Here is an 8,054-nt window from a genome sequence, read left to right as displayed (position 1 = left end):
CAAGGGGTGACCCCCGGGGAGGTCTCTCCCCGGGGCAGGCAGGGCTTCCTCCTCCAGAGTTGGGGTCCGCGGGGAGGGGGGGGGATGATCAGGCCTGTTGATCGGGGTTGGATTTCTCTCTCCGCGGGGACGCTTCCTGCCAGCCTAGGGTCGAGGGGGACAGGCTCCGCGGGACCCGGGGGGGAGGACAGGGGAGCGTCTGCTGGACAGATGGCCTCCTGGCCTTGGCTCGGCGTCGGCGAGGGGGAGGGGTCCGGGTGACCTTAGGTGTGCCTGCTCTGGAGGATCCTTGGAGGTGGTGAGGGCTTTTTAACTCTTTTTACGAGCAGGCCGGAGGTGACATTTAAAAGTCCGGGCTGGGAATCAACCCCCAGGCCCACCCAGGGAGCATGGTTTGTAGCTGCCGGGACTAGCCTCGATGGATGGTTCCTTCCTCGGGAGGAGAGTGGGACTCGGGTGGGTAAAAAGGGGTTGGGACCAGGGCTTGCCCACTTAGCCCCAGGTCTGTGTTGGTGTAGGTTCTGGGGGGCGGGGGGGGGGCTTGTGTCAGGTGTACACTGGCTGAAACACAGTGTGCTTGGCCGGAGGATGGGTGTGCTCAGTGGGATGTTTGCTAAACTGACAGGTACATTTACGCGGGGAAAGAGCCGGGGAAGCCTGGTGCTGAAGCCTTTTTTTTTTTTTTTTTTTTGACCATTTTCTGCTGTTCCAATGACGGTGGCTTTGGTTCATTTAGCAATTACCCCTCCCCCATCTCGCCTTTTAGCCAGGTTGGCCATCAGGCTCAGGTCTTCACCTCCCCAGTAGTTGGGACTTCAGGCAACCATGCCTAACTGCAAAAAATTTTTTTTCTGAGCACTTGTAGTATGGGCCATGACTAAAGTAGGTTTTGGAGATGCTGTGTCAACCAGAAAGACACCATTATTTTAGGGCTGGAATCTTAGCTGTGAGACAAAGTCTAGTAATAAAGAAAGTGTTTGTCAATAAATATATGCTTTCGCTGTGGTGAGCAAAGCTATGAAAAATAACTGCCCTTGTCGAGTTTCTTTCCAGTATGTGGGTAGACCGTAAGTGGTGTCTAATAAATATGTTCTGTCTACTTAATACTGCGGGCAGAAAGAAGAGAGGGAAGGAGAATCTGAGGAAAGGGTGGGTGGCTTTTGTTTTACTCTTTGTATATACAGTTTAACCATGTCTTCCTGACTGACTTGTCTAGATCTTCCTGCCTCAGCCTCTTGAGTGCTGGGACACCTAAACATCAGCACCCCTGGGCTCAGAGAGAATTTAATTAGCATCACAATGGCAGGGCCCTCAGAAGGTAGGTAGGAAGGACTTTCTCTGTCTCTGTCTCTCTGTCTCTCTGTCTCTGTCTCTGTCTCTCTGTCTCCCGTGTGTGTGTGTGTGTGTGTGTGTGTGTGTGTGTGTGTGTGTGTGTGTGTGTGTGTGTGTTGAGTCTGTTTTTGCAGTGGGGGAAATCAACCCTAGGGCCTCACTTGCTCGGCATAGACTCTGCCTTTGAGCTCCACCTGGCCCCAGATGAGTCTTTGGAACAAAACTCTGAAGGAAATGGTGGTATAAAAGTTATACGCTCTGGCGAGTTCAAGGGACAGAGAGGATGGGGAAAGAGAATGATTTGAGTTAGGGGCTCAGGGAAGGCTTCCCGGAGAAAGCACCATAGGTCACGACCCAAAGAAGGCTTAAGAGTTAACTAACCATGTGTGGAACAGCACTCAGCTTGGCAACTTGGAGGAAGTGAAAGAGAGAGGTTCATGGGCTAGAGGAAGAAAGAAAGGGGAGAGAAAAGTCTGTGGAGAGCCAGGCTTGTCTGCTCACCCAGGCCTGGGCTGTGGGACGCTCACCCTCTTTAGGCTGGATCTTAGCGTAGGGTAATTAGGAGTATTTGCATTTTATAAGGCCTCTGGCCAGGGTTCTGTTCTGACTTTGAGATAAGGCAAGGATTTCTCTGTTTAAAAGATCTCAAGTGTGTGGGACCGCCTTGCCTCTGTGCGTTCGGTTTTTCTTTTCCTCTAAGTTCTTTACCCAGCTTTTAGGAAGGGAAAACGAAGTAGCATTTCTGAGTGTGTGCTAGGTGGGAGAAGCTGTTGGAATGATTTTTGTCTACATTACCGACTACTCTGTACACCCTAGGAGACACGATTCTCATGTCCATTTGACAGGGAAACAAGCCCAGAGGTGAGGTGATGTGTCCACAGTTATGAGTGTAACCCAGCTGGATTGAAACCCGGCTGCCTGTTGCAGCCTCTTTCCAGCGCTTGCTGGTTTAGAAGTCAGACGAGAGGACTTTAATTTTACTTCAGACACCTGTTCTGTTTAACTGGCTCCCGCCTCAGTTTCCTCATCTTCAGTGCAAGTGTCTGTGTCATAAAGTCAGACAGAGTTGAGCTATATAAAGGTTAGCACTTGTTCAGTAATATTAGTTTCCATAACTAAAAAAATCCTGCTGCTTCTCAGCTATATTGTGGCTATTTTGAATAAGATTAAATAGATAATTCAGGTCTTTTGTTTGTTTCAAGACAGGGTTTCTCTGTAGCCCTGGCTGTCCTGCAACTCTCTCTGTAGACCAGGCTGACTTCCAGCTCAGAGATCCTCCTGCCTCTTGCCTCCCAAGAGGGAGGGTTAAAGGCGTGCACTGCCGCCACCACCACCTCCACTGCCTGGTGGCGTTCAGTTTTTGAATTTTGTGTAACTATCTCCTTTCCCTCTTCTTTCCTTTTAACTTAGTGCCAGTGCTGTTTCCATATGATCAATCATTCAACATTGATATCTCATTTCATGCTTTGATACTGCGCCAGAACTTACAAAGTGAGAACTGTTAGATACCATTTTCTTTTAGTAGAATGTCCAGGAAAAGTAAATTATTTTAACAGATGGATTATGATAGCTATTTAAATTCTCTGATATAGCGGTGGCTAATGAGCTATTGGGGGCGTATTATGGCGGCCCAGTCCTGTAGTCCTAGCACTTGGAAGGTAGAAGAAAGGAGGAAGGCCAGCAATGTAGTCTTTGAAGTTAGCTGGGGTATGTGAGGTCCTAGAAATGCCGGAGGAGGTGACTTCTGAACTGAGCTTTAGAGGATGATACATTGTGCACCCCAGTAAACTTATCTGGGGTTCAGAGAACAGAACAGCCACTATTTTAAACACCAGTTTAGACAGTGGTAGCACACGCCTTTAATCCTAGCATTCTGGAGGCAGAGATCCATCTGAATCTCTGAGTTCAAGGCCACACTGCAAACAGCCAGGCGTGGTGACACATGCCTTTAATCCCAGGAAGTGATGGCAGGAAGCAGAAAGGTATATAAGGCGTGAGGACCAGGAACTATAGCCTTTTTTAGGCTTTTAGCTTTCAGCAGCACAGTTCAGCTGAGATTCATTCAGATGAGGATTCATAGCCTTTTAGTCTGAGGAAACAAGATCAGGTGAGGAATTGGCAAGGTGAGGTTGAATGTGGCTTGTTCTGCTTCTCTGATCTTCTTCCAGTGTTCACCCCAACACCTGGCTCCAGGTTTGTTTTTATTAATAAGACCGTCTAAGATTCATGTTACATAGGAGTTTTGCAGGTTAGTAAGACTGAAAGACAGTCTATATAGTGCCCTGAATATGAAAGCATGCAACTGTTAGAGAGCTCATTGTTTGGAGATGAGGCTGGAAGACAGGGCTATATGAGACACAGGTCAAGAAGTTTGTATTTTAGTCTGTAAGCCATGGCGATGTGACAGAGAGTATTAGAGAGTATTAGATACAACTCATGCATTTTATGTTGCAGCTGGAGAGCAATGTCATTCTGGGGCAGCTTCGTCTCTGTGGGGACCCTGGACTTCAGTGTCACTTCCTACACTTGGAGACCAAAACTTGAGTTTAGTGAGGTTTTCAGCTGATTCAGGGAGACTGACTCATTCAGTAAACTCGGAGGGGACTGATGAGTAAACCTACACCATTAACTGACCATACAAATGGAACTGTAGAATGACAGATGTTTCTACCCTCTGGCCATTGTTCCCACTGCTCTTCCCCTTTCTGGTTGGTGCTAGGGCAACTTACAAACTCCCTCAATTCCCATGTTTTTTTCAGGCTTCATGGACATGAACATACATGAGTCTTTCTTCGGCACTACTCTATATAGTTGATATTGATAGAGTGAGTGAGCAGTGCTGTGTTATTTGGGTGGGATCCTGTGCTTGTGAAACTTAAGAAAGAGGAAGAATAACTTTAAAAAAAAATTGACAAGTTCAGGGTTATACTGAGTTTGAGGCTAGCCTGGCTGACATGAGACCTTTTCTTACCCAAAAAACAAAAGTTAAATAAATTTTAGAAAGAAAGGAAAATTGATGGGAGAGATTTTTTTTTAGAACTAAGTTAGCAGAGAAAGAATATGAAGATTCTGTGTTATGTGGGTAGTCTTGAGCTAAGAAGTAGTATGGGTATATGCGTTGGAATTGTTCAAGGAGTAACCCAGACTGTAGATGGATTTTTCCTTTTAAAACTTTAAAACTTGGGGCTGCAGGGATGGCTCAGTAGTTAAGAATACTTACTGTTCTTTTTTTTTCCTTTTTTTTAGGCAGGGTTTCTCTCTCTCTCTCTCTCTCTCTCTCTCTCTCTCTCTCTCTCTCTCTCTCTCTCTCTCTTTCTCTCTCTTGAGGTAGGGTTTCTTTTTGTAGCTTTGGCTGTCCTGGAACTTGCTCTGTAGACCAGGCAGGCTTTGAACTCACAGAGATCTGCTTTTGCTCAGTAGTTAAGAGTGTATATTGTTCTTGCAAAGACCAGCACCCATGGTGAATGGCTCACAAACACATCACTCCAGCTCCTGGTGATATGGCACCTAAAACCTAAGTCTTTCTATTGGTGGTCATCTGGTCTATTGCTTGCTCTAGGAGTGTAGAATATGATATCCATTAGATAATTATATTTAAGAAAGTTTTTTTTTCAACCAAGTTGCTTTTATTTTGATAGCAGGGAAGCATATTTTGATATAAATTATCCAATGCATAATTTTATGCCTCCCAGAAAAGTAAATGACCTCATTTCAAGTTTGGTGTTGCCAATTGATGTTTGGATTATCCTGTTTAGTGTGTGACTTTAGTTAAGTCCTTTACTGTCTGCCTTTTGGAAACTGAAGGTGTTATATCAAGAGGTCATGGTGGCCCTCCATTATTAGCATGCTCCAGTAGACAAGACGGGGTGTGATGTCTGTGGTCGTCAAAAGACTCACAAGGTTGAGTGAAGAGGAGGAGGTGTGTTCCTGGCCAGGAGCCAGCTACTCCCGACCTCAAGTCAGTGTGTGTGTGTGTGTGTGTGTGTGTGTGTGTGTGTGTGTGTGTGTGTGTGTGTGAAGCCTTCATGACTTAGCGTACAGCGGATTTGAGAAGTTCCAGAGTTATTGGGCCCAGAAGATCCTGAAACTCTAAGATGTTCATTGTATTTTATTTTAATTTTGTGAGACAGAGGGTCTCTACGTAGCCCTGGCTGTCCAGAACTCACTAGGTAGTGCAGCCTGGCCTCAAATGCAGAGGAGATCCGCCTGTCCCTGCCTCCCATGTGCTGGGATTAAAGGCGTATTCTACCATACCTAGTTTTTATTTTTTTTAACTGAAATTATTTTTAGTAGTCCAGATTTTTTGTGAAAGATCTAAGGATCTTTCACAAAAAATCTAGATGCATGCAGAGACTCATGCAGAGACTCATGCAGAGACGCATGCAGAGAAGGCAAGAGCTGTACCAGGGCTAACTCAGCATGATGGCTTCCCCTCTGAAGGACAGTTTTCTATGAACTCTTGCCTTTGAGTGGAGTGAATGTAGTTAAAACATTTTTTTAAGTGCTTCATAGGAATGTATGTATATGTGTATGTAGCACATGCCTTTAATCCTAATACTTGAGAAGCAGAGGCAGGTGGATCTCTTCCCAGCCAACCTAGTCTACAGAGCGAGTTCCAGGGCAGCCACAACTATACTGAGAAACCCTGTCTCCAAAAGAGATGGGTCAGTTGTAACTACAACCCATGCTGTCCCAAGGTCTGAAAACAAAGCTAAGTCATTCTAGAGGAGAGAGAAGCCCAGGAGTGGGCGGGGAGTTGCTGTTTAGATTCTTCTGGGAGGGCTCCCTGCATTGACCTGTTGTGATGTGTGTGTGTGTTTGCGTATTTTGTTTTTTGAGATAGAGTCAGTCTATGTATCCCTGGCTGGCCTCAGACTCTGACCTGGAACTCACAGAGATCCAGATCCACCTGCCTCTGCCTTCAAGTGCTTGGAGTAAAGGCCCGACAAGCATGCCCCGTTAGTTTTTTGTTTTTTGAGACAGGGCCTCATATTGCCTGGGCTGGCCTCAAATCTCCATGTAGTGTATACCAGTCTGGAACATCTGATTCTCTTGCCTCTACCTCCATGTGCTGGCATTATATGCATGAATCATGTGCCCAGCTTCTTCTTCATTAGTTTGAGACAAAGTCTCACTCTGTAGCCCCAGGTGGCTTGAAAATTGCTGTGCAACCTGGGCCGTCCTTGAATTTGCAGTCCTTGTGCCTCAGCCTCCCTGATCCTGGTATCACACCTGGAACAAAGAATGCTTTACTTGTATTTAAAATCCTGCATGGTTTTCTTTGTGCACCTATACATCATTGCTAGGCAATGTACAGCCAGCCAAGTATGAAAGGTTTACCATTGGCCCAGCCCAGAGCACTGTACTTTGTAGGACATAAAAGAATCATGTGAGATGAACTTTGCCTTTAGGAGCTCTCCCTCCCACTGCAAGCAATTACAGAACAATTTGCTTCTAGACCAGAAGTGTCTTTTTTTGTTTTTCAAGATAGGGTTTCTCTGCGTTGCTCTGGCTGCCCTGAATCTCTCTTTGTAGACCAGGCTGGCCTCAAATTCAGAGATCCCTCCACTGCCTCACAAGTGCTGGGATTAAAGGTGTGTGCCACCATGCCTGGCTGGCCAGAAGTATCTTAAGGGGGCTTTTCTTTGTGGGTGGTGGTTATGTGCTACTCATTTGAGGTGGCTGGGGTTACCTCTCAGGAACTTCCTTGGCACCCAAGATAGAGTGACAGCATTTGGAAGGAGACGGTGGCAGTTGTGTAATTTCATTTTCCATCACTTGTTCCCCTACTCCATCCCACTTTAATTGTTTTTTGGTGCTGAGGATTTAATTCAGGGCCTTTTGGACTTTAGAACATTGCACTGTCACTGGCCACATACTCATTCCCCTGCCACCACTGACCCCTGTACTATTCCAGAGGGAACCCTGTCCATAAAAGAAGTGTCCTGACTCATTGCATTCCATGCCTATAGCCATTATCTTTTCATTCCTAACCTAGAGAGGCTTTTAACATTTATTTACACCTCCTGGGAGAGGTTATACTCTTTGTAGTTTATCAACAAATGGTAAGTTAATTATCAGGAATTAGTTTGACTGAGGGAAAGCCTAGGCAGGCATTTAGGGCAAGGACTCTGAAGTGACACACTTCTGCATGGCAGGAGAGAATTGAGGGTAACGAAAGAAACCTTTTAAAGACATTTCCCCCTTCTTAATTAATTTATGGGTGTTTTGCCTGCATGTGTGTCTGTGAAGTACCTGTGGAGAAGAGGGTGTTAGATGTGCACCCCCCCCACACACCTTGGGACTGCAGTTAGAGATGGCTGTGAGCTGCTCTGTGGGGTTTGGGAATCAAACCCAGATCCTCTAGAAGAGCAGCACTGCTCTCATCCAGTGAGCCATCTTCTGCCCCTTAAAGAGACTTTGATTTTGGTGTATGAGATAAGGTCTCATGTAGTGCAGGTTAGCCTTGAACTTGTTATGGAGCTGAGATTGGCCTGGAATTCTAGGTTCTGCCTCTACCTTTCAAGTGGTAGGATTATAGGTTTCCTCACATGGACAGGATCAGCCTGTTTTGACAAAAGGTTTGGCATTTAGTAGGTGCCTAATATAGGAAATAAGGCTACCAGACTTTGCTAGAAACTTTCATGGCTATCAGAGTCCCTAGCTTTTGAGCTACCTTTTTTTGTTCTTCCAATACCAGGCTTATCTGGTCCTCTGTTGGT

General features: G+C 45.8%; 1 protein-coding gene across 1 annotated transcript in view; it reads left to right on the top strand.

The window, feature by feature from the left end:
* The first annotated feature begins 515 nt into the window (after positions 1-515).
* The window catches only part of Znf592 (zinc finger protein 592), a 50,848-nt gene continuing 43,309 nt past the window's right edge, over positions 516-8,054 (top strand). Inside the window, exon 1 of the mRNA XM_028873779.2 lies at positions 516-1,318. The gene's annotated coding sequence lies outside the window, so the exon portion shown is untranslated. The remainder of the gene's footprint in view (positions 1,319-8,054) is intronic.

Source organism: Peromyscus leucopus, chromosome 1 (genome assembly GCF_004664715.2).
Source record: "Peromyscus leucopus breed LL Stock chromosome 1, UCI_PerLeu_2.1, whole genome shotgun sequence".
Classification (NCBI taxonomy): Eukaryota; Metazoa; Chordata; class Mammalia; order Rodentia; family Cricetidae; genus Peromyscus; species Peromyscus leucopus.
The sequence above is the reverse complement of the archived record's forward strand: the minus strand, read 5'-3'. Positions and strand labels throughout refer to the sequence as shown.